Here is a 25,552-nt window from a genome sequence, read left to right on the forward strand (position 1 = left end):
ACAAATCTAAAACATGGAAACCAAAAGTATTTTGAAATATGCAAATCTAAAACTAATGTAAAACATGGAAATGTAAAACTAAATTGAAACATGCACATTAAAAATCTGCAAAAGAAATGTATTATCAGATATCTAAATCAAATAGTTTTTGAATCGTAAATCTAAATCAAACATACAAGGCTAAACTATATGGAACTTTAGTCTACTCCTATTCAAAAACTCTAATTGCTCCAATAATCTCCATCTCTTCCTCCCTACAAAAACACAAAATGAAAATGAAATGAGGAGCATTTGTTTTATAAGTTATCAGAGAACCCTCATATCCTCCAATAGATGTCTTTTGACATTCCACGAATTTGTTTCAAATTCCCCCACTCCTCACAAAAAATAAGGATGAATGTGCATGCAAAAATATATTTAACAAAAAGAAAATGTTTTATATTAAAAAATTTAATTAAGTTATTTCAGCCCTATTTTCTTGGGTTCTATTTTTTTGGCCTTATTTTATGAGGTCCTATTATTTCAGCATTCATTTGGCTTTATATTATTTTGGCTAGCTATTATTTCGAGAATTTTATTTTATTTTATAATTCAATAATGATAAAATATGTACTAAATATATGATTTATCTACTTTAAATAAATCATTAACTCTAATAAAACTATAAATTGCATTGATATGGTGACATTCTCATCTAGATTAATGATAAAATTATGCTTTGAAACATGAAAATATAAATACTTAGAAACATGCAAATGTAAAACTACTGTGAAACATTCAAATCTAAAACATGCAAACCAAAAGTATTTTGAAATATGCAAATTTAAAACTAATATGAAACATGAAAATATAAAACTAATTTGAAATATGCACTTTTAAAATATGTAAATGAAAAGTATTATAAAATATATAAATCAAATAGATTTTGAACACAAATCTAAATCTAAATCAAACATGCAAAACTAAACTATTAAATGCAAGCCCGAATAGTGATGAACATAGTTCTAAATCTAAATGAAATTAATTAAATTTGAAATCTAAATCAAAGTAGAATATTATAACAAATTTTGAATTTCAATTGACATCTACATCTAAATCTAAATGAAAATATAAATAAAAGATAGAAATTTCACCTGCAAAAATGTTACTCCAAAACTTCAATCTAATCCTCCAATAACCTCCACCTCTTCCTTCCTGCAAAAACATAAAATGAAAATGAAATGAGGAGCCTTGGTTTTGTAACTTCTGAGAGGGTCCTCATATCCCCCAACAAATGTCTCTTCACATTCCACAAATTTGTTTAAAATTCCCCCACTCCCCACAAAAAAAACCATGAATGTGCATGCAAAATTATATTTAACAAAAAAAAATCATATTGAAATTATTTCGCCCCTATTTTTTCAAGCCCTATTTTTTCGGGTCCTATTTTTTTTGTCCCTATTTTTTTGAGTCCTACTTTTTCGGGCCCTATTATTTCGACCTCCATTTGGCTTCCTATTATTTCAGCCAGCTATTATTTCAAGAATTCTTTTTTAATATTTAATTTGAAAGTTTGTAACCGCTCCCAATTCTTTTTTATTGATGGAGAATCTTTTTTGGCATATTCTCATGCTGGGTATTTGTGCTGTGATTGTATAGAATGCCTCTCTTATAGAGGTATATAGAGGTTTCTATTGCAAAAGCTCTCTTATTATTTTTATATGTAAATACCTCACTAAAATAATTATTCAAAATATTTTTAATTAATAATTACTCTATAGACTTCTCTTACAAAAAAAAAGTTATCTCATTATGAAAATATTTTGGTAAACAATTTCACTAATTTCTATTGTCCTAACTATTGCATCTATTAAGAATACAATTGACAATTATTAATAATTAATGAGAGGTTCTTCACAAAACCTCTATTTTTAAACCTTAAATTAAAAATAAAATAATTAGCTTTATGAATATATTAAATATAATAGTTTTAATGAAATTTTACAAAATTAAATATAGCATCAAACCCATAAATATTGTTGGTAAAGAGTTTGACCAATAGTGTTAAAATAATTTTCCTATTGGCCAAATTCTTGCACCCAATGCAAATGCCAGCTGTAAATTGTGGGGAGAATTAAAAAATGATTAAAACAATTTCCCAAAACAAATAAAAACTATTTACACGTATTTAACAAGGTCCCAAAATTGTCAGCTTGGCCCATTTGAAAATAAGATCTGTGGAGGGAGTTTTTCCAAGATCTATGCTTATAAATATGAAGAATAGCGGGAGGATTTGGGGAGAAGAATCTCAAGCTCGTTTTAGTTATGGCGAGAAAAATGAAGAGAAAGAGAGAAGAAATTGTGATCGATCACATTCTTCAGATCGCCAAATGTGTGGGTGCCTTAAAGCTTGATCAATTCATCACACAACGCGCTCAGATGATCTTTAGAGAAGCATCCGACAAAGGAGCTCTGAGGAAAGTAAATATGTGCGTTGTTCATCTTGCTTGCATTTACATCGCCACCAAACAGCTCCACAAGATGAAGACAATGGAGGAATTAGTAGCATCTGTTTCAAAATCTGACACTGTGCACAAAAGTGAGATCTTTAGGGCAATGAAATTCATTCAATAGAATTCAGCAGCGGTGGCATTTTCTACGGATTTATCAATCGAATCTTCTTCTTCTTCGGGTGTTGAGGAGAAAGAAATCGATAAATTTGCTGGCACTGAGTCAGTTAAGGCTCATCTGTATCACCTTTCGCAGCTTCTGAAATCTTTGAACTCGGCGGACTGTGAGATGGTTGAATGTGTAGAGAATATGGCAGCCGAAGCGATTCAAAATTTAGGGGTTTGTAATTTGAGAGCCTCGCCACACAATCAGGCAGCGACTTTGCTGTGGATTTGCTCGCATTTTGTTGAGAAAAAAGAAGCAACGGACATGAATCTGGTGGCTCATTACTCCATCGAAAAATACACGATTGGCTCCGTATTTGCAATCTTTGTTCCCGCAGTATTTAGTTTCTGGAGATCTTTTGGAAAATATATATGATTCTTCGGCAGATCCCACCATCAGCAAGCCTGAAATGGAGAAAATTTGTGTTTTTTTGAGTAAAATTTGATTTCTAGAGATCTTTTGGAGAAGCTTCATGGTTCTGACAGGCGAATCCCACCATTAATGAAGCTGAAATCATTTTTTTAAAAAATTTCTTTGAGGTTTTTAAAGTGGAATTGTGTTTTCATTTTTTTTCTGTGTATCTATTGTGTTTTCAATTTTTTTATTTGTATCTATTGTGTTTTCAATTTTTTTATTTGTATCTATTGTGTTTTAAATTTTTTTCTATGTATCTTTGCTTAATTCTTTGTTTAGCGTTTGAGTTTTTAAAGAGTACAATGGTAGAAAGATTTGCATCATGGATAATACTAAATTAAAAAATTTCATAGTTGGATTCTCTACGCGTTTCTTTGAGGTTTATTTAATGCAATTGTGTTTTCATGATTTTTTTCAGTGCATATTTGCTGAATTATTTGTTTAGCATTTGAATTCTTAAAGAGTACAATGGTAGACAGATTTTCATCATGGATAATACTAAATTAAAAAATTTCATAGTTGGATCAAGACGCGCCTTGACTTCTCTACACATTTGTCAGATCAAATTCTCCATTGTTGGAGATGTTTCCAATTGTAGTCAAGACATTGAATCTTGTTTCTTGGAGATTGAGGCAGTTTTAAGTCTCTATGCGACATGCACAAGATGTCAAAAAGAGTTAAAAACTAGTTTATATATACCTCTATATATATTACACCAAGAGTAATCGTTCTCAAGGCACCTATTTTCATTTAATCCCAAGGTTATTTTAATCATAGTTGGGATTTATGAAAATGAAAATAGGCACCTCGAGAACGATTACTCTCAGCGTAATATATATAGAGGTATATATAAGCTAGTGGCAATCGCGGTGTAATATATATAGAGGTATATATAAGCTAGTGGCAATCGCGCCGCAATAGGAAAAGTATTTTTAAATTTTTTTCTATTTTTTTAAGGTAAGTGTTGAATTATTTATTTCTTTTTAAATGCAATTGTATAAACTTACTATAAAATTATTCTTGACTATTTTATTTTTTAATTCTATATATGGTGTTTATTTGCATCACTTTAATTTAGTTTTATTTTAAGCATATTGTTACGTAAAATGTTATATTGAAGAGTAGAGTTATAGTTAGGGTTAGGGTTAGTGTTAGGGTTGGGACTATTGTTAGGGTTTGAGTTATGGATAGGGTTAGAGTTACGGTTAGGAATAGAGTTACAATTAGAGTCAGGATTAGCATTAGGGTTAGGGCTAGGGTTATTTTTAGGATTATGAATCTTGTTATGGTTATAGTTAAGGTTAGGTTTAGAATTAGAGTTAGATTTAATATTAGGATTATGGTTAGAATTTGGGTTACAAATATAGTTAGGGTTAGAATTAGAGTTAGGGTAAGGGTTAAGGAAAGGGCGAGGGTAAGAATAAGGGTTTAGGTTAAACATATAGTTAGGGTTAGGATTAGAATTAGAGTTAGGGTTTGAGTTAGAGGTAGAGTTAGAATTGGAGCTCGAATAAGGGCTAGAGTTAGAGTTTAAATTAGGGTTATAATTAGGGTTAAAATTAGGCTTAGGGTTAGGGTTAAAATTAGATTTATGGTTAGATTTAGAGAAAGGGGTAGAGAAAGGGTTAATTTTAGGGTTTATATTTAGAGTTAGGGTTGTATATAGAGTTACATCAGGGTTAAGGTTAGGGTAAGGGTTTGAGTTGGGGTTAAGGTTAGGGTTAAGGCTATGGTTTTCATCTAGATTAAAGTAAGGGTTAAGGTTAGAGTTAGAGTTTTGAGTCAGGGTTAAGGTTAGAGTTAGGGTTAGGTTATGGTTTTAGTGAAGGTTAAACTAAGGATTAGGGTTAGGATTAGAGTCTAATTATGGTAGAGTTAGATATACAGTTAGGGTTATATTTAGGGTTAGAGTTAGGGGTAGGATTATGGTTTTAAAAAGTAATTTTTTTTTTGGCATATTGTAATGTAAAATCTTATAGTCAAACATAGATATATGGTTAGGGACAAAGTTACCATTACAATTAATGTTAACCTTAGGGATAGAATAAGGGTTAGGGTTAGCATTACAGTTAGGGCTGGAGTTAGGGTTAGGGTTTGAGTTATGGTTAAGGTTAGGGTTAGAGTTACAGTTATGGTTATTGTTAGAGTAATGGTTAAGGTTTGGGTTAGAGTTATGTTTATGGTTAAGGTTAGGGTTAGAGTTATGGTTATGGTTAAGGTTTGGATTAGAGTTATGTTTATGGTTAAGGTTAGGGTTAGAGTTATGGTCATAGTTAAGGTTGGGGTTAGAGTTATGGTTATGGTTAGGGTTAGTGTTATAGTAAGGCAAGGGTTAGGGTTTGAGTCAAGGTTAAGGTTAGAGTGAAGGTTAGGGTTTGAGTCAAGATTAAAGTAAGGGTTAGGGTTAGGGTTAGAGTCCAATTATGGTAGTGTTAGATTTAGGGTTAGAGTTATGCTCATGGTTAAGGTTAGGGTTAGGGTTAGGGTTATTATAGGGATAGAGTTAGGGTTATTGTAGGGATAGGGTTAGGGTTTGAGTTAGGGTTAAGGTTAGGTTTAGGATTAGGGTTAGGGTTTTAGTTAGGATTAAAGTTAGGGTTAGGGTTAGGGTTAGAGTCTAGTTATGGTAGAGTTAGATTTAGGGTTAGAGTTAGGCATAGAGTTATGTTTATGGTTAAGTTTAGGGTTAGAGTTATGCTCATGGTTAAGGTTAGGGTTAGACTTATGGTTATGATTAGGGTTAGGGTTATAGTAGGGCCAGGGTTAGGGTTAGGGTTTGAGTAAGGGTTAAGGTTCTAGAGTTATGGTTAGGGAAAAGTTTTAAGCCAAGATTAAAGTTAGGGTTAGGGTTATGGTTAGAGTCCAATTATGGTAGAGTTAGATTTAGGGTTAGAGTTAGGGACAAATTAATGTTTATGGTTAAGGTTAGTGTTAAAGTTAGGGTTAGGGTTAGTGTTAGACTTAAGGTTAGGGTTAAGGTTAGAATTAAGGTTAGGGTTAGTGTTAAGGTTAGGGTTAGGGTTAGAGTTAAAGTTAGGGTTAGCATTAGGATGAAAATTAGGGTAAGGGATAGGGTTTGAATTAGAATTAGGGTTCTTGTTTGGGTTAGAGTTACAGTTAGCGTTAGAGTTAGAGTTAGGGTTAGGGTTGGATTTAAAATTAGAGTTAGAGTTGGGATTAGGGTTAGGGTTAGAATTAGGGTTAGAAACATAGTTAGGAATAGAGATAGAGTTAGGGTTAGGATAAAGGTAAGAATTAGGGTACGGGTTAGAATTAGGGTTACAAATATAGTTAGGGTTAGTGTTAGGGTTAGAATAAGAGTTAGGGTTAGGGTTAGAGATAGAGTTAGAATTAGAGTTCGAATAAGGGTTGGAGTTAGAGTTAGAGTTAGAGTTAGGGTTATATTTAGGGTTAGAATTAAGGTTAGGATTAGAATTAGAGTTAGAGATAGGGTTATGGTTAGTGTTAGGGTTATGGTTAGGGTTAGCATTAGGGTTAGGGTTAGGGTTAGTGTTAGTGTTAGGGTTATGGTTAGGATTAGCATTAGGGTTAGGGTTACAATTAGAGTTAGAGTTAAAATTAGAGGTAGTGTTAGTGTTAGTGTTCATATAAGAGTTAGAGTTAGAATTAGAGTTAGAGTTAGGGTTCAAGTTAGAGTTAGAGTTAAAGTTAGAGATAGAGTTGTGATCAGGGTTAGATTAGGGTTAAGGTTAAAGTTACCTGATTAGATTAAGGGTTAGGGTAAGAGTTAGGGCTAGGATTAGGATCAGAATTAGGGTTAGGGTTAGAATTAACATTAGATTTAGGATTATAAAGGGTTAAGGTTAGGGTTAGGGGGAGAATTAAAGTTAGAGATAGAGTTAGAGTTAGAGTTAGGGTTTGTGTTATTATTGTTGTTAGGATAATTTTTGGGTTACTAATCATATTATAGCTAATAAAATTATAATTAATAAATATTATTACTCTAAATTATAATTATAATTTGGAGTTAGGGTTAGGGTTATGGTTAATTGTAATCACACTCTCTCTCACATGTCCCATTCTATAATTCCCCCCCACCCCCTCAATAATGTATACCCTCCCCACTCCCCCTACATTGTTCTCTTTGTCCATCTCTTTCTCTACATATATACATCTCTCCCTCCATAATTATTGTCATTGTCTATCACTATCCGTCATACTCTTCCTCTCCCCATCATTGTCTACATCTCTTTTGGGCCTTATATATTCCTTTTCTTATTTAGCTCATCTCTCCCTACTCCCCTTCTATATATCTACATCTCCTGCCCCCTCTAATCATCTCTCTCTCTCTCTCTCTCTCTCTCCCACCCTGCTCTTTCTCCCTCCTTATTTTTCACTACATCTATCTATGTCTACCTCATGTCTCTCACTCTCTCCCCCTTGTCTCACTCTTTCTCTCTACCACATCACCTCATGTGATCTCTCTCTCTCTCTCTCTCTCTCTCTCTCTCTCTCTCTCTCTCTCACACACACACACACACACACACACACACCATCTTCATGTTTATATATCTCTAAAATGCTCTATGTATTTCTACCTCATGTCTCTCACCCTCTTCCCCTCCTCTCTCTCTCTCTCTCTCTCTCTCTCTCTCTCTCTCTCTCTCTCTCTCATGGCCTCTCTCTCTCCACCATCTCCATCTCCATCTATTTTGGACCATTCTTATGCTTTTTCTCTCCATGGATCATCTCTCCCCCTCTCCCCTTTTCCTTCTACCCCCTCTAAGATTATCCTCTCTCTCTCTCTCTCTCTCTCTCTCTCTCTCTCTCTCTCTCTCTCTCTCTCTCTCACACACACACACACACACACACACACACACACACACACACAGACATTGCATCATGTTATTTATCTCACTCTTTCTCTATATCACATTGCCTCATGTTAACTCTCTCTCTCTCTCTCTCTCTCTCTCTCTCTCTCACACACACACACACACACACACACACACACACACACACACACAAGCCACCTCATGTTATTTGTCTCTCTTTAAATTTGACTTCATTTCTAAAGGTTGTCCCAATTTATAATTTTTGTTTGTATTTCTATAATATAAAATCAAGTACATTTAATAGAACTTAATTATCTTTAATAGTTTTTTATACAATTAATAAATTTAGGTAAAATTTTATAATTTTGATATTTGATTTAAATAACAATTTTATTATCTTTTCTTTCTTTAATATAAATATTATGTTAAAATTCATTTGTAAAATCTAAAATAATTTCTAAACTTCAATATTTTACAACCTCCAAAATCTTATTATTTTAATAATAAAATAAAATTACATATATAAAAATCTTTATTTTTAAGATTTGAAAAAATAATAAACTTTCATATAAAATGAAAACTGCAAGCGAAACAGTAACCAAAAAAGATTTATAGAAAGTTTTTCCTTTCTACTTTACAATTCATTACCAAAATAATAGCAAATTTTCAAAAGAAAGAGAATATTTGTGAAAATAAAAACTTTCTGCAGTTATCTCAAATTGTTATTACTAAGTTTTTCTAGATTTAGTACTATTCTCTGGATGAACTCAGAGATATTAATAATCAATATTTGTAATAATAAAATTAAAAACAACATCAAGACTAACAATAATTATAAAAAAAATAAAATATAGCAGCAACAATAATAATAAGAAAAGAGTAATTTCTTTTAGTGTTTTGTCTCTTCCATGCATTGTTTAATCTAATAGTCATGCACCAATTCACCAAATAAGGAAGAGAATGTAACATGCAGTTTGAACTTTGAGTTTTTAGAATCATGAATTGATGCATGAAATACGAAGAATCAAGCAGTTATAGATTATTAATCACAAGTTCTATAGCTGTCTATGTTTGTTATAACAACAGTTACATAGGAATCTTGGGCTAGTCTCATTCGATAAAATTAGATTAAGTACAAAGTTAGTCTTGATTGTAGTGTAGTTAAATAATCATGTGAAAGTCCATATGAGGCATTTCTCAATATTAAATATGGCAATTGTAATATATTTTAAGCAGACGAATTAATACAAAAACTGAAATTTTTTCTCCATTCTCATTTTGCTGTAGCAATTGTGTTTTTGATATTTTTGATAAGTGTTGTAGCATGTTATATTTAACATTAAATTAATCTTTATTATTATATTTAATAGTAGTTTCAAAAATGATTAAAAAGACTCTAAATACAACCAAATCACATAATCTAAGAACTAAAACATAAGTACCCATCACAGGAACAGTTAGAATGCCCAAAATTGCTAAAATAATTGCACCTGCAACTGCCGTTATAGAAGCAATTTGTTACTCCAATCTATTAACTTTTTTAGACTAAAGGAGCACAAGAAAAAGTGAGATTGATATTATGAGTTACAAAAGAAATTTGAATGTATTTATAAGCATTTCTGCTCAGAGATTTACTATAACATTGTGTTAATACCAAATTTCCCTTTTTTTCAATTGTATTGCTAAGAAAATCACCATGGCCGCATTCTATATCTAGAGCAATTATCACATTGGACAAGTCGTTCAGCATTGACATAATTATTTGCACCATTTTCCAATGAAGAATCCCATCAGAATGAGCCAGCACCTCTCAATCCACACTTAACCAAATTAAACCACCGAAAGAATAGGTAGCAGGAAGGAACCTATAAATTGGAGCCACAACAGAGCCAATTCCAAATGTATATCCAGATCTAGAGTCATTCATTTATCTTTAATCCATTCCCATTCAGTCCCAGCAATGCGCTAATAGCGTCAGGAAGCTCCATGCATGAATCAGAAGAAAATGGATAGATCTGGTTAGGAAAGTACATATTGGACCAAAATATTTCAGAAATAGGAAAGAAGACACCCCTAAAACAATCCCATCAAGCACCATTAACAATAAAAAGTATTATAAAATATATATACCAAATAGATTTTGAATACAAATCTAAATCTAAATCAAACATGCAGGACTAAACTATTAAATGCAAGCCTAAATAGTTATGAACAAAATTCTAAATCTAAATGAAATTAATTAAAATTGAAATCTAAGTCAAAGTAGAATATTATAACTAATTTTGAATTTCAATTTACATCTACCTCTAAATCTAAATGAAAATGTAAATAAAAAATAGAAATCTCACATGCAAAAATGTTACTCCAAAACTTCAATTTACTCCTATTCAAAAACTCCAATCTAATCCTTCAATAACCTCCACCTCTTCCTTCCTGCAAAAACATAAAATGAAAATGAAATGAGGAGCCTTGGTTTTATAACTTCTGAGAGGCTCCTCATATCCCCCAACAGATGTCTCTTCACATTCCATGAATTTGTTTCAAATTCCCTCACTCCCCCCCCCCCCCCCCCCAAAAAAAAAGCATGAATGTGCATGCAAAATTATATTTAAAAAATAAAAAATCGTATTGAAATTATTTTGCCCCTATCTTTTCGGTCCCTATTTTTTTGAGTCCTACTTTTTCGGGCCCTACTTTTTTAGGCCTATTATTTCAGCCTTCATTTGGCTTCCTATTATTTCTGCCAGCTATTATTTCGGAAAATTCTTTTTTAATATTTAATTTGGAAGTTTGTAACCACTCCCAATTCTTTTTTATTGACAAGGAATCTTGGCATATTCCCGTGCTGGGCATTTGTGCTGCCATTGTATAGAACACCTCTCGGCGTAACTAGTATTTTATGAAAATAATTATAAGTATTATATTTGATAAGAAGTCATTCATTATTTTCATAAAATACTAGTTGTCTTTCATGCACAAGATGTGAACTTTCATATGAACAAAAATTTCTAAGAAAATTACAGTCAAATAATTTTTTAGGAAAGGGAAAATAGTAGTTAATGGAGGATAAGAGTCAACATAAGAAAATAGTTGACAATAAAAGATAAGAGTCAACATAAGAAAATAGTTGTCTACATAAGTTAATAGGATCAAAAATAAATTAAAAAAAGAAAAAGAAATTAAACATACCATAGAAGGAAAAATAACAGCCAACTCACACACTTAATAGCACAAGTATTTGCCACTTATCTGTTTGCCCTAAGTAATATTATTGCATTCACTTGCACCAATAAAAACACTTTATTATTTTTCTCAATAATAAAATTATTTATTTGACATATAATTGAGTCAAAAAAAAAATTGTGTTATGAATAATTCATACTAATGCTTCTCTAACTCTTATGCACAATTTGAAAAATACCATATAATTAAATGATTTGAAATCTTAGTATGAGTTATTTGAATAGGAAATTAATATGAGTATTTTGTATTGTGATGATGTTATAATGTATTTAAATATTATCATGATTATGTATTTAATTTTTAATATTTGTTAATCTTAAAAGTTTAAGTGTTTATAATATAAATATAAATATACATATTTAAATATAGTTTTCAAGAGCCACACGTTTTTGGCATTCAATTTTTACTACTACTACTTGACATAATTAGCCATAGTAAATAATTTGTTTCCATTACTAATCTTAAAGTACAATTTGCATTACAATTTACTCTAATGGAAGTACATGCCATGACACTTGTTCTTATAATTAGTATATGTAGATTCAGATTATAAATTTTCCCATATAATATACATTCTCTTTCCTCATTCTTATATGTATGTATATATATTTATATATGTATGTGTATACATATATGTATGTATACATACATACATACATACATATATGTATGTACATATACATATACATATACATATACATATACATACATACATACATACACATATATGAGATCAAACTTGTTAATTTCAATCATTGGCTTCAAATGTTATTTAAATTTAAAATTTCAGAGATGTACATTTATTGATAATTTTTTATAAATTAAAATTATATTAAAAAAATTAGATATAAAATGTCTAGATGTGTTCCTTGTTTGCAAAGTTCTATCTTAATAGTTTTGACTTTCTTATGGTTCCTAGATTTGAATGTTGAATTGCTCTTGGAATTATATCTTTCTTCTAATCTTAGAGATTAGAATGTCTTATATATTGAATATTGCATTTGGAATACTAAATCTTAGAATTTTTTAACATTGGATGTCTCTTATACATGAGTAGCCTACCACTTTATACAAAATAATGTTAGGAGATTATTCTAACCACTAGAAGGAAAAATGTATCATGGAGAAGAAGAAAGAGAATAGTACAATTGGCCAAAACAAACCAATGTTTTCAAGTGGAATTAATGTCTTCTCAATGGAAAAAAAAGAAATTAATTACCATGTAACACATAAAATTATTGCAAAAATTGTTAAGGAAATCAATAAGAAATTTAAAAATTGGTAGAAAAATATAAAGATAAGATTCATAATTGTAAGATTTGATTTAGAAAATAAAAGGGATAAAATAGTAAATATAATTTCTTGATAGTTTGTAAACAACTAGTTTATGTGTAAAAATGGACTCATAATTTCAACCCTTGAGGCAAAACTTCTTTAAAACTTTCAAATTTGGTAAGGCCCAATAATCTTCACCTATATTATTGAATAGGAAATTGTATGAAAAGATACAACAAAATAATAAGCAAACACATTTCAAGAGACAAATTGGGAAGGAGAAGAATATATGATAGTTTCTAAGGAAGATAAATAAAATAAGAGCTCTGTTGAGCATGAGTAGGGGCCTATTGTAAGGAAGGGGGCGTATTTTTAGTTTATGAGCTATTATTAGTTAAGGTGTAAGATTTGAACAAGCGTCATAAATTATTTTAGTCCATATATAATTCAATGTTCTTCACAACAACTTCATAATTCATAAACAGATTATTGGCCATGTTTGTCACATATGCCATGGATTTAATTCTCTTTGTGCCATAAGACATGAATCTGTCTTCAGGGGAATGATGTTGGCAGGTAATAGTTCATGTGACTATAACAATTACTTGTGAAAGATGATGGTTGAAATTTAAGTGCCTGCAAGCAAAGGCAAGTGAATGGGTTGCTGATCATGACAAGCTAAACCAAACAACAACATTAAGTATTGAAACATTACTAGTTGAAAAATAAAAAGCATTTAAACAATGTAAACATAACCATTAAAAAAATGTATTAAACAACATCTATTCCAATAATATATGTTGAATTTATCGTGTGTCTAGGATTGATGAGGGCATGCTGGACAATGTTAGGAAAAATCTAGAGGACGTTTTTGGTTTCAGATACTTATATAAGGTAAATTCAGAATAAACCTTGGCACAAATGCAAGGTTACATCAGAATTTTCATGTATAGTGGAAGTTGAAGACAAATTTCAATTCAAGATTCTAGAATTTTGCAAAATTTGAAGCAACTTTCTTGATAATGTTCTTGAGATTGAGAAGTTCAAAATGATTTTATGCAGACTTACAAGAAATTTCCAATCCAAATTCAAAGTTTCAATCTGAAAGTTCTCATAATTGGTGCAAATCCAATGTTATTTATTATTTTATAACAGACTTCTAACTAGTGTTGAGCAAGTTCATTCTTAGCAATATTAGATTTCTAGAATCCATATCAATGAATTCTTTCTTTTGGGTATGATTGTGTAATAGTTTCTATTTTTTGAGTCCTAATTCTTGATTGGAAATTCAAATTTCAAAGGATTGATGATGAATTTTGGATGTTATACAACTCCCAAACTCTGATAAATGAGAGTCAAAATAGTTTTGTATGAATCGTGTTGATAATTCTATGATAGAAATGGAGACAAAGTTTAGATCCTGAAAACAATAAAGTGTCTCACAGGGCATTTAGCACTTGCTATTGATTACTGATACAAATTTTCCCAATAAAGGAAATATATTCCCATTTATTCACTTCAAAGAAAATTAAATATCTATAAAGCCTGGTTCTATATCTAAGAATACAAGGTTGAGGGTAAGACCAAAAATTGCCTTATAAGTCTGAATGCACCCTATTTTCGAACTAGCGCCATATTGGACAAGATGCTTTCAGTGGAGAAACCGTTGGAGTCTAGGAATTTGTCAAGGCATGAATTGATATTTTAAAAAGATAATGCACAGTACAAACTACATACAAGTCCAGTTCAAAATCTAAGTATATATTACAAGAAAAACTAATCCTCTCTCTAGCTAAAAGGCATAACTACTTAGTGAAAGATCTTGTGACTTTTGAAACATGGCAACAATATCGACCAAAAGTATCAATAGAAACCAGAATATGAACCTGAATACAAGTTCTTCATATTGAGTTATCAGTAACCATAACCCATAGATCCTGCACTTGGCCTCCTCACTAATGAATGGCTTATGCTCATGAAAAGAAAATAAAATCATTTGACATTAAACTTTTAAAGATACATTCTACCATTGGTCTTAGGACCTCCATTTTTTTCTTGCGGATTTGGTGACAATGTCAAATCAACAGAGGACCATTCAGTAAGTAATAGATTTGTACAATCCATTCCTAGTATGAGTACAAAATATTTCTTGAATCTGTATATATATTGAAACTCATTTTCAACATCTTGGGTGGTTGGAGATATGTATTGGAGGTAATTAATGCATAAACTATGACTCTCTGAGCTTATCTCGATGGGGAGTCCAATTTTGACTTTACTGTGCATCAATATTGTCTTTCATCTAAAAATGGGATCAACTATTCAAACCAAAACATCAAGGATCAGTCTCACTATACAAAGGGATTTCATAAAAGTTTGATATTCTTGTAGAGAATCATTCGTTTAAATCCCATTCTTGGAATTTCAAATCTCTTACTAAAATGCACCTATCAATGATCAATATCAGTGACACCAAGATCAGGATTCCCTAAGTAGAAACTTCAAATTTATGATTTTCAAAAAGCCAAAAGGCACTTTCAAATCATATCAGCCAATAGAGATTAGACAATATGAGGTGATGTCCTGAGACAACTAGTGCTACTTTGATTGTGATATTGCTATCAAGATTCAATTGAGAAGTTTCTTGAATCAAACTCATTAACCCAAGTTTCTGTAATAAATTTTATCAAACAATTGGGGTATAAATAGAATCTTAATACCGATATTTTCAAATTTGGTATAACCAGTAACTTTGATCAAAAATCATTCAAGAAAATTTAATTGCGAGAAAACTTGCAAGATTAAATCCAACTGGTTTTTAAAATGAGCAAGCATCTTCCACTTCTACCAATACTCTCTCTAAATGTTGAGTTTTTCTCCCAAAAGACTATAACAATAAGTAGGGCCAACAAACATCAACCATCAAATGTGAACAATGCGTCGACTAAATTTGAAGGCAAAGAAATATATGAAGGAACTTGAGCATATAGGAACACCATTTAAAGAGAATAACATTCTACTTTTCAAACCTCGTACAATTACAGAAATATTAAATATACATGAGAACCTATAATATGGAAAATAGGGAATATAATGAACAAATCATAAATTGGAAAGCAAAAGATGAACACAATAGAGATGTTCAATTAAAACATAAAATTGTACTAAAGACGATGTTTTTCTATAGATAAAAAATTTTAGGCTCCATGTTTTTGACTGAATGTCAGCTATCTATTTTTGAATGCAGCATACAAATTTCCAGCCAGACAAAATGACTTTTACTACAGTATCTACGAAATATATGTATTCAATATTGTTCATGAAAGCCTTACTATAAAGGCCAAAAAAACTATAATATAAGTGATTCGTATATAAAATATTGCTTGCAGCATATCTCGAAGGTGATAACTAGTTTCACTGTGACTAAGTATATTGAAGCTTTCCAGTGACCAAAAATGTGGGTTGCAGTCTATGAGCTTTATTTGACCTGCAAGACATCGCAAAATGGCCTATTAAGTGGAAAGGCATGTAAGTGATATAAATATTTGACAAAGCAAAAGGAAAAGAAAGATGAATTAGTTGTATCTTACATTATGGTTTCTCCTATGATGGAGATGATGTTGTCATTCATTGTAATAGAAAAAGTCCCTTGTATTTCAAACATTCGCAGCATGTACATGACTGTGGAGAGATTTTTTTTGTAGGTGTCAAATGGTATATTTTTAAGCTATGGCAAGCATTCTTGAAGCATTTTCCCAGTCATGGTACATTCAGCAATGTTATTCTTAGTTTCTATGGTGTAGTGTAAGAAAGGTGCATAGGCGAAGTTTGTCATTTGGCCACATGCAAGACATTGGACAGTTGTAGTGGCTGATATTGGTGTCAAAGAAGTTGGCTAGTTGCATTTGGTGTATAGTGGCTGGTATGGCTGCAGATAAGAATTTTTTGCTCGAAGGGTTCTGGTGACCTAGGAAAATTAAAAATATTTTGATATTAGCTGGAAATGTCTTTCAGCTAGAATATGATTGCAATAGTATTCGAGAGATGGTGTGGTTTTGTTGATTACCTAGATACTACAAGAGAGTATGTTCTATAAAGCTTTTATTGTACTTTCATTGTTGAGGCTGTTGACATATGTTGATGGTGTTGTTTTAATGCTATTTTTTTCTCTAGGACCACCATGTACAACATTCTTGAGGAGGAGCAGTGTTGTAGTAGAATGCAAGATTTGTTAGACTGTTGTGAAAGCTTGAACATGGAATTCAAGAATGGTAACTCGCAATAAAAGTGAATGTGTCAGTCAACAGAGAAAGCAATTGCATATTGAGAGGGACAAAAAATAAGTGTGGATGTAGAAATGGAATAAGAAGATTACAATGGATGTGTTCAATATAGATTCTCCATCTTTGACGTGAAGCTCATACTCCTTTGGTGTTTGTTTGTGAGCTGTGATTATAACACCTAACGTGCTAATCAAATAGTTGTTAGGTGACTAAATAATTTGACATATTCATGTGTTAGGCATTAGTTTTTGGTGGATGCAGACTTGGTCAATTGTTTCGATAGATGTTTGTGTAGTGCGATGAATGCATTAGTTTGTGTCACCTCTTTCATACTGTATCTTTTTCTTGAGAGAGAAACCTTTTATGTGGACACTTGCACTAGGCAAGAGCTTTTCCATAAATCTATCGATTAATTGGTTGGTTATTTTTATTGTTATGGTCATGTGACCATCACTATCAACAAGATCAGTGTGCACTATAGGAGCCTTTGTTGGGCTTGTTGGATTCTTCACATATACAGGCCCATCAGCGACCAGGACATCACCTTCAAAAATAGTACCTGATTGCATTGCATAGATATCTGTAATGGTGGATACATTGTTTTCTTCTAGGCTGAGTCTATGAAGAAAAGAGATTATTATTCTATGGTCTTCAATGATATGGTAATAAAGCATATAGTTTGGAAAGAAGACAATTATTTATACCTTTTTGCTAGATCTTTATCATGAGATTTGTTACAATAACTAAATATGTATATAAATTAAATGGATGCGTGAAAAGGTATGTAATGTTGCGTATATTATTGTCATACCTTTTCATGAGAGTTGAACTCTACTTTTGCAGCTCATTTTTAGCAATGACGCTGTCAGCTTCATGTGTGTTGATTTTGGGTGGATCCATTAAATATCTATTCATGAATTAAACTATTGAAATGTGAAACTAAAAACCAATAGCATTCAAGAAAACTAAGTTCTTAGGCCAACATTGAAGAACATCATGAGACTAAATTAGACCAGCTTAATTTACCATAAAACTTATCAAAGATAATACAAATCTTGAAATGCTTTACTAACTTATTAGGATATCAAAATTAATAGCCCATATATGAAAGATTTCCAACCATTGGCATGCACTAGCCACTTAAAGCTAGGTAAAAAATCCATAATACCCAAGTTTTACATAAGATTGCTAGAGATATCATCCCAACCCAGAAACAACGAGAACCCACTAGTCTCACTTCAACAATGCCTCAAATCCAAATATTCATGAGGATATTAAGGGAATGTCAATACAGTAAGTTTTTGTATTATCATTTCAAAAGAACTAAGATCAACACTTATAATAGACAGAGATAGAGAGAGAGGGAGATAGAGATGACATCCTTTTCCTAAATAAATTGACATTTAGAATGAAGCCAACACATAAAATTAGATATTATGAGCTACTTGAAGCATGGCATGCTTGTCAAAGCATACACACATAAAATTAGATATCATGAGCTAATTGAAGGATGACATGCTTGTCAAAGCATAAATGCATAAAGGAAAATAGATTTAATGCAAATTGTTTTTTTAGAAAGAACTAGGCCATTACTCTCATCTTTGCAAATGAAGTTTTACAAGAATCGAAAACAGAAATAATGAAATCTTACTCCTCATTTTCTTTAGCTCATGCCTTTGATTGAACATAAATTCAATACCAAATTTCACAATATTCAAAAAATTAAATCAATGAGAATTATTTTTCTCCCAGACTCTACAAATGAAAAATTCAAGGAAGCACTTTGGAAAATTGCTAACTAGCAAACACCCAATAGTTCCAGCAAGACTCTACATGTTTATAAATTACAAATATATTGAAAGCATGAGAAACTTAGGGATGAAGTTATCAATTTCTCCATAGGTAGACTCCTTACTTTGTTTTAATGATAAATTATTTCCAGTGATTACTGATTTTATTAATAAAATCTGCAATTTAAACTTAGAAACTAGCAGATTTTTTTTGAAGCATCATGTTTTAACATTCTTGAGCCAAAAAAGACTTCCTTAAACTAGTTATTTATACTGTAGAAATTAACATCTAAAAAGAACTCCTCTAAGGATGTGATTGTCACATATTTAGAAAACCTGAAATAGTAAGACAATTTTTTAATATATTCTAGCTAAGGAAATCTGGAAATGTCTGTGTTGGTTTTGATAACCACATGGAAAAAGAGGTTATCAATTAGAAAAAAATATTTATTGGATCTATAAATAATTTGAATAAAAAATACAATTTATTTTGGTTTGTTCCTCTATCAAATTTTTTTGGATTATGTGTAGAACAAGAAATGAAGAAAAGTTAAAAGATGTAAAAGTGAGTCTACAAGAAAACTCTTGTTCTATCATATGTCTATGCAGGTTAGATTAATAATGGAGGCACATAGAGTCAAATACTTATAGCTACTAAATGAAGATAGCTAGAAATAAATAAAAAATTAGAAATCAAATAAGACCACATGTGGCAATTCAGCAAAGAAAAGAATACTTCTTTCTTTAAGGGTTACCTAAATTTCAACAACAATCAATTCCCTGCATAGGCATCACCTATTTCTCCTTAATAAAACCCAAAAACAAAATAAGTTACACATTGGTGCATCTCCAAATTCTTGTAATGTAATGAAATTCAATTATCACATTTCACAAAACAAATCTTTTTTTTCTTTATGTAATCCAAGACAAAATCATCAATGATAATTTTATTAATTTCTTAGCTCAAAGGCGAAAAATTATTTCCAAATGAAAATGACTTCCAAGTCCAAATTCAGTTATGTGTAATTTCCTTGTTCATCACAGATTAAAACTAAAGAGAGTTTACTTCCCCACAAAGAAATATGTATTTTAATATTGTTTTGCTCAAATCTATTTAAATGAAGAAAATCCCATTATCAAAAATATCTCAATACAATTTTCCTTCAAAAATTTGCTAAAATATAAATATTTATAGTCCATAAATCTTAACCGAAGGATCTCCAAACATTGAAATTTCTCACAATTTCCACAAATGAATAAACTATGTCAAAAATATTAATTTTCTATAACTTGTACCAATGAATAATATCCAAGATTCCAAGACACATATTTTAGAATCTAGAAAATTCATAACACTTATTCAAAGAATCTATTCAACACCAAACAAATTCATTAACAAATTGGTGAGAAGACAGTAATCCATTAATTTAACAATAACTAAATATGTATATAAATTAAATGGATGCATGGAAAGGTATGTAATGTTGTGTATATTATTTAAATGCCTTTTTGTGAGAGTTGAACTCTACTTTTGTAGCTTGTTTGTAGAAACATTACTGTTAGCTTCATGTGTGTTGATTTAGGGTGGATCCATCAAATATATGTTCATGAATTAAACTATGACATTGTTATGATGTAAGAGCAATACAAAGGTGAGTTTGACAAGGGTCATGCGAATGAGACAAGTCAATATTCTTATTCATTAAAAGATTTGTAAAACTTATATGTCTTTGTATAAAGTTATGGTATGAGAGAGGCTTGTAAAGGAAATCAGAAAGTTGTGTTGAATACTAGTCTTCTAATGCATATGTAGAGAATCTAAGATGATGTGTACAAATAATTTTCCAAGACAAAGAATTTCTAATTTAGAAATGGAGTTGTAGAGATACTGCAAAATGATCTGACCAATATGTATCTAGGAGAATGAATTTTGTAGATTCTTGATTAATATTACGTATCCAAAAGTGGTCTAGTAAAGTACTTGCAAATGTTGTTGTTTTGTCAACTATTAAAAAGAAGTTGTATTGTTGCATGAGTTCGACAAGATTTTTTTGTTTTTTATTAGGATGTAGCATGTCAATGTTGAAGTCTCTTGTAATGATGTGTTTTGAAATTTTTGGCAACGAGGTAAACATATGTTGCATTAGGTTTGCTATGTTAGTGATACATGCACCTGGTCTAATATAGACATTAGTAATTCATATGGTATGATCGCTATGGAATATATCAATGGTAATTGATTCTAGAGAGCCTATTACAAAAGAACTCGTATTGAGTATTGTACTTGATTTCCTATAAAAAGTCAATAGACCATGAATAGAAAATGAAGAATAGAAATTGTATAGTTCATATAGTAAAGGGAGGTGTGTGTCAGTCTTGTATCTTATTTCTTGGAGTCATAATACGTGTTCTTTGACCAAGTCGTGGTCATGAATGATTTTTTGAACATGTAATGGAAGGCTGCGAGTATTTAGCGAGCATATGATAAGATGTAGCATTGGTACGAGAGAGATGCTATGTTGAAGTTTCCATCCTACTTGAGTTCAAAGTCACTCCATTTTCTTGTCGACTTTTTGTGAGACTTTGAAAATTTGATGTTCTAGTTTGTGCATCAAATACAATGTCTCGATTGTTTTAATGCGAGAAAGGGCTATGTAGGTTAGCCCATGTTGGTAAACTTTTTTAGAATCAAAATCAAGTCCATCCATTGTCAAGCCCTGAGCCCTATGAATAGTTCTTACAGATGCTAGTTGAAGAGGGAATTATTTTCATGTGATAAAACTAGTAGAAATTTTCATTTTTCTGGCTATTTTCATTATTAGGGTCCAAGAAGGTGAAATAGAACTGATTTATAAGCTTTGCATTTTCCTACGTCGTGATATGCCAATTGTAGTGTCATTGAATTGAATCCATAGAATGTCTTCAAGATTTGTTGTATGTAGTTAGAAGACTCCATTAGCACCATTGACTAGTCCATCTTGTGTGTCGAGGTTATTACCTATTAGCTCAACTAGAATGCCTAGTTTAGATATATTATAGTAGTCAATGACATTTTCTGAACTTGGGACTAGAAATTGTTAGCATGTGCCTCTGTTTGATCAAGAGCTTCAAACACATAAAGTATACCAGGCAAGAAGTCCAACATTTGTCTATTGTGTTAAAAAATAGTCAAATTTTTGTGGAACAAGTGCAGAAATTTAGGATGGTTAGGAGCTATTCTATAACATGTTATATTTAAGTAGTTGAGGTCTTCATCATTATGTTGATTAGTTCTTACTCGATTGAGGACAGATATAAAGTGTTTGTTTCTTTGTCTCACCAAAGTGTTTAATTCGAAGCACAAGACATGTTCAAGCCAAAATGTGTATGAGATTTTTTCATTGTTTATCGTTGGCTATTCAAATATCCAATTATCGCATATGGGTTGCACTTGATATAAGTCACCACAAAATATGATGCTAACATTGCCAAATAGTTTTGTTGGTGTATGTTTGATTTTCCAGAGTCTTCTATCAATATAATATAGCATTCGTGAACTGATTAACAACACTTCATCAATGAGTAAGACTTGTAGTAGATCAAATTTCTTGCTTAAGCTATCAAGAGTGTTTAAGTCCAATGGTAACATCTTTGAAGAGTTACATGGCAGTTGGAAAATAGAATGTGTAGTTATGTTGCCTGCATTAAATGCAACTTTCCTTGTGGAAGCAACAATAATGCCTTTGGGCTTGTATAGGTCACTGTCTAGTTGCTTATCATAGATCTAGATCACTGTTTGAGAGAGGACTTTTTGCTGTAAAATTTTTTCGAGTACTAGCACCTTCTGTCAAGAACAAGTACTGTGGTTTGCCAAATGCTAGTCTCTTTTTCATGAGAACATCTTTGACTATTGACTATTGCTCTTCATTTAGCCGCCTTCGAAAGCTAAAGTATTGTTCATTTGGAAGAATGAATGGGTGGGGAATTTCTGAAAATAGTGAGCATCTACTGGCATCCATGTTTTGTGAGGCTTTTATATGTTTCATGTCAGATATGATGTCATAATTCTTGATTTCATTTACATCTTTTTCTTGTGCATGATCAATGCCAAGGTCTTTTGTTAGGTCATTGTTGTCAGTAGCTTGTGTTGTAGCTTCATCAATGTCACCCCATTTGCTATCTATTAGTGAGGTGAACATTTTTTCATTTCTAGTGATTCGTAATTTGTGTCTTTCAAATGCAAAACTCCATGATTGATGCCTGGTCAATAATGGGTTTATACTATTTCTGAAAGGGACATAAAGCATAAGTTTTTTTCGACATAAATTTTCATGTTTAGTATGTGGATTATATCTTACATAACGTATGATGCGTGGTCTTGTTCTTTTTTTGGGCTTTGATAGGTTGTTTGGGTAAAAAGCTATATATTTTGCGAGTGACATTTGATCAAAGAGTTTTGGCCATTGTATGTACTTGTCTAATGCGAATGCATACATGATATTTTTGGAGTCATCTTTCTCCTTGCTAAAAGCTTGGGACTTTTGAGCATAACAATCTTAGTTTCTGGTGGAGACATGTTGATGAATATGGTACTCCTTGAGCTTCTTTGTAATGGTAAAGATAAGGCAATATGAACTGCTTGACGACTGGACATTTTTTGGTAATTTAGTAATGCATTCCCTAGTTTGCGAATGAAGTGTGCCTCGTCATTGTAAGTATAGGTGCATTATTTTTGTATTTGGTTGAATGCTCGTGAAAATATTTTATCTTGCTTTCTCATATACGAGCTACAGTATGATGCAACAACATATACATCCAAGATAAATTGTGTGTCTATATTTGCATACCATAGTGCAGGGACTTTTTGAGAAAATGAATTTATCTACATATCCGTTGGTTGCCTTTTTAAAAAGACAATGTTTTAGAAAAATAATGCTTGTAAGATGGTAATGTAATCAGCTTCTTCAAATTGGAATTCATTAACAAAATTGTCAAATGTTACTTTCTTTGTATAATGTTTTGTTTCTATTTTTTTGAAGAAAACTTTTACTCTATCTTTAATGGCAAAATCAATATTTAATAACAACTCTAATATTTTTGTTTGTGTCATTAGAGGAAAGGGAAAGCTAAACCCATAGTTAGATGCTCTATAGTTTTTGCATGTTTTTGTGTGGTGGTGAGTTTGCATTTTGACAAGATTTGGATCTAATAGTGTAGAGTCACATGAAATGTACTTGTCAATGAAGTCCTCTATGGTATTATTTTTGCAATGCTCAAAGATAGGTGCATCTTTAATCTATAATATGAAGTGCACATATTCATTGCCCCGGTTCTGGAATTTGGTGATGAAGAAAAAATTAGACACTTTTTCGAACAAGGTATCATTTTTTAGCATCATTTTTCTAAATACATTGACCCTGTAATTGAAATAGCGACTACAAATAACTAGGTTTTTTCTTATTTCAAAGTCCAAGTATTTATCCTCTAAAGATTCATTTTGGCTTCGGTGTTGGGTGTTCAAAATATGCTACAATGCATTGCATAGTGGCTGCCAGAAGTGTTCAACACTTGTTAATGTAACGAAAAAGGTTGGAGGGCCAAGTTGTTGGATCATGGAAAAAATGTTTTTTCTCATATTGTGTAAATAGTCAGGGGATGTACAAATACTTTTGAGCGATCTAAAACCTATTGGAGATCTCAAAATGTTTTCTAGGTTTGTAGGGTTCCGCACATCCCTTGCATATAGTTTTTTACCTTTTAATTCAGCCTTATACAAACCCATGCTACCGACGATATCTATTGAATTATTATTTTGATAGCCTTAAAAAAATGTTTTTTATATGTGTTGAAAAGTCATTTTCTTTATGCATAAGCTCCCACTTAGCAATTTTTTGATAGGTGAATATTTTTTGTGATTTCTTCGACTTGTGGAAATCCAAAAAATAGTGTTGGAATGTTCATTTCTTTTGAGTAGGTATCTTGGAAAATGCCAAGAGGTTTGAAGCCTTCTACTAGTGCAATTTCAACAATAGTTGTACAAAGATAATTGATTGAATGTGATTCATTAAACCAATGTATAAGTGATTCAAGGTCAGGCTCGTCTTCATCTTTAGATATAGTTTCATGGCCATCTATTTCGCTATCTATGTTATCATTTTTTTATTGTTGCATCTTCTTATTTTCAAATAGAAGTTACCAGTCTTTGTTGATAGAGATTTTTTCCTTTCTATACAATGGTGTCTTGGACAAGATTGTTAAAGCATTCATGACATGTACAAGTCTCACATTTCCTTGTGCATATGCATTTTCATATTGTAACTTGCGTTTTAGTCTAATTGCAATAGTGTTTGTCTCATCAATGTCTCTAGGCAATGCATGTTGCACTCTATCAAAATCTATAGGAACATTGATTATTGTACCATTCAAGCATATTGTGCTCTTTTGTATCCTAGTTGTTTTATCTGTGCAAAAGCAATGTGCAAGGAGACAAGCCTTTCTTTTAGGCTAGTCAAGGTTTGTACTATAGCATTTCGTTTATTCCAGCTTATGTTCCATGGAGTAGCATGATTAGGGATATTGTCATTTAAAATAGCATCTACACAACGTCTGTAGATGAGATTTCTTGTTGCAATGATCTTTGTTGTTGGTTGAAGAGAGAGCATAGAAAAAACATTGATAAATGCCTCAGTGACTTTGTGGATGTCTTTGTTGAAACACAACATCTCACAAATTGTAAATGCTTGAGTTGGAGTATCATTGATTTCATCCAAGTATTATTGTACTAATTTCTCCCATGTTTTGTTTAGTTTAGCTTGATATGGATAGCTTGTAGCTTGATGTCTTGTGCGCAACTTGCAAAACATGTATTTTGCCTTGCCAGTTGTAGCTATCACTTCTTCTTTCGTCATGTTGTTAATGTTAGTTGGTTGATTGTTGTCCATGTTTGTTGATGGTTGATGTCTACTGTGGATTGTTCTTTTCAAGTGTCGAAGTGAACAATGAATTTTAACACTGTTTCTAGGTACACTTGCAGTAGTTGGAGCGCTTAAGATGTTTGAAGGACACAATTTCCTTTTACTTGTTTTTGTTGACATTTCTTTATCTTGTGATAGAGCAT

At 31.5% G+C, this 25,552-nt stretch overlaps 1 pseudogene; it reads left to right on the top strand.

The window, feature by feature from the left end:
• Positions 1–2,304: 2,304 nt before the first annotated feature.
• LOC149537859 (uncharacterized) lies at positions 2,305–3,030 on the top strand (annotated as a pseudogene).
• Positions 3,031–25,552: the final 22,522 nt, after the last annotated feature.

This window comes from Cupressus sempervirens, chromosome 9, assembly GCF_028749045.1.
Source record: "Cupressus sempervirens isolate cs-2001-9-10 chromosome 9, ASM2874904v1, whole genome shotgun sequence".
Taxonomy (NCBI): domain Eukaryota; kingdom Viridiplantae; phylum Streptophyta; class Pinopsida; order Cupressales; family Cupressaceae; genus Cupressus; species Cupressus sempervirens.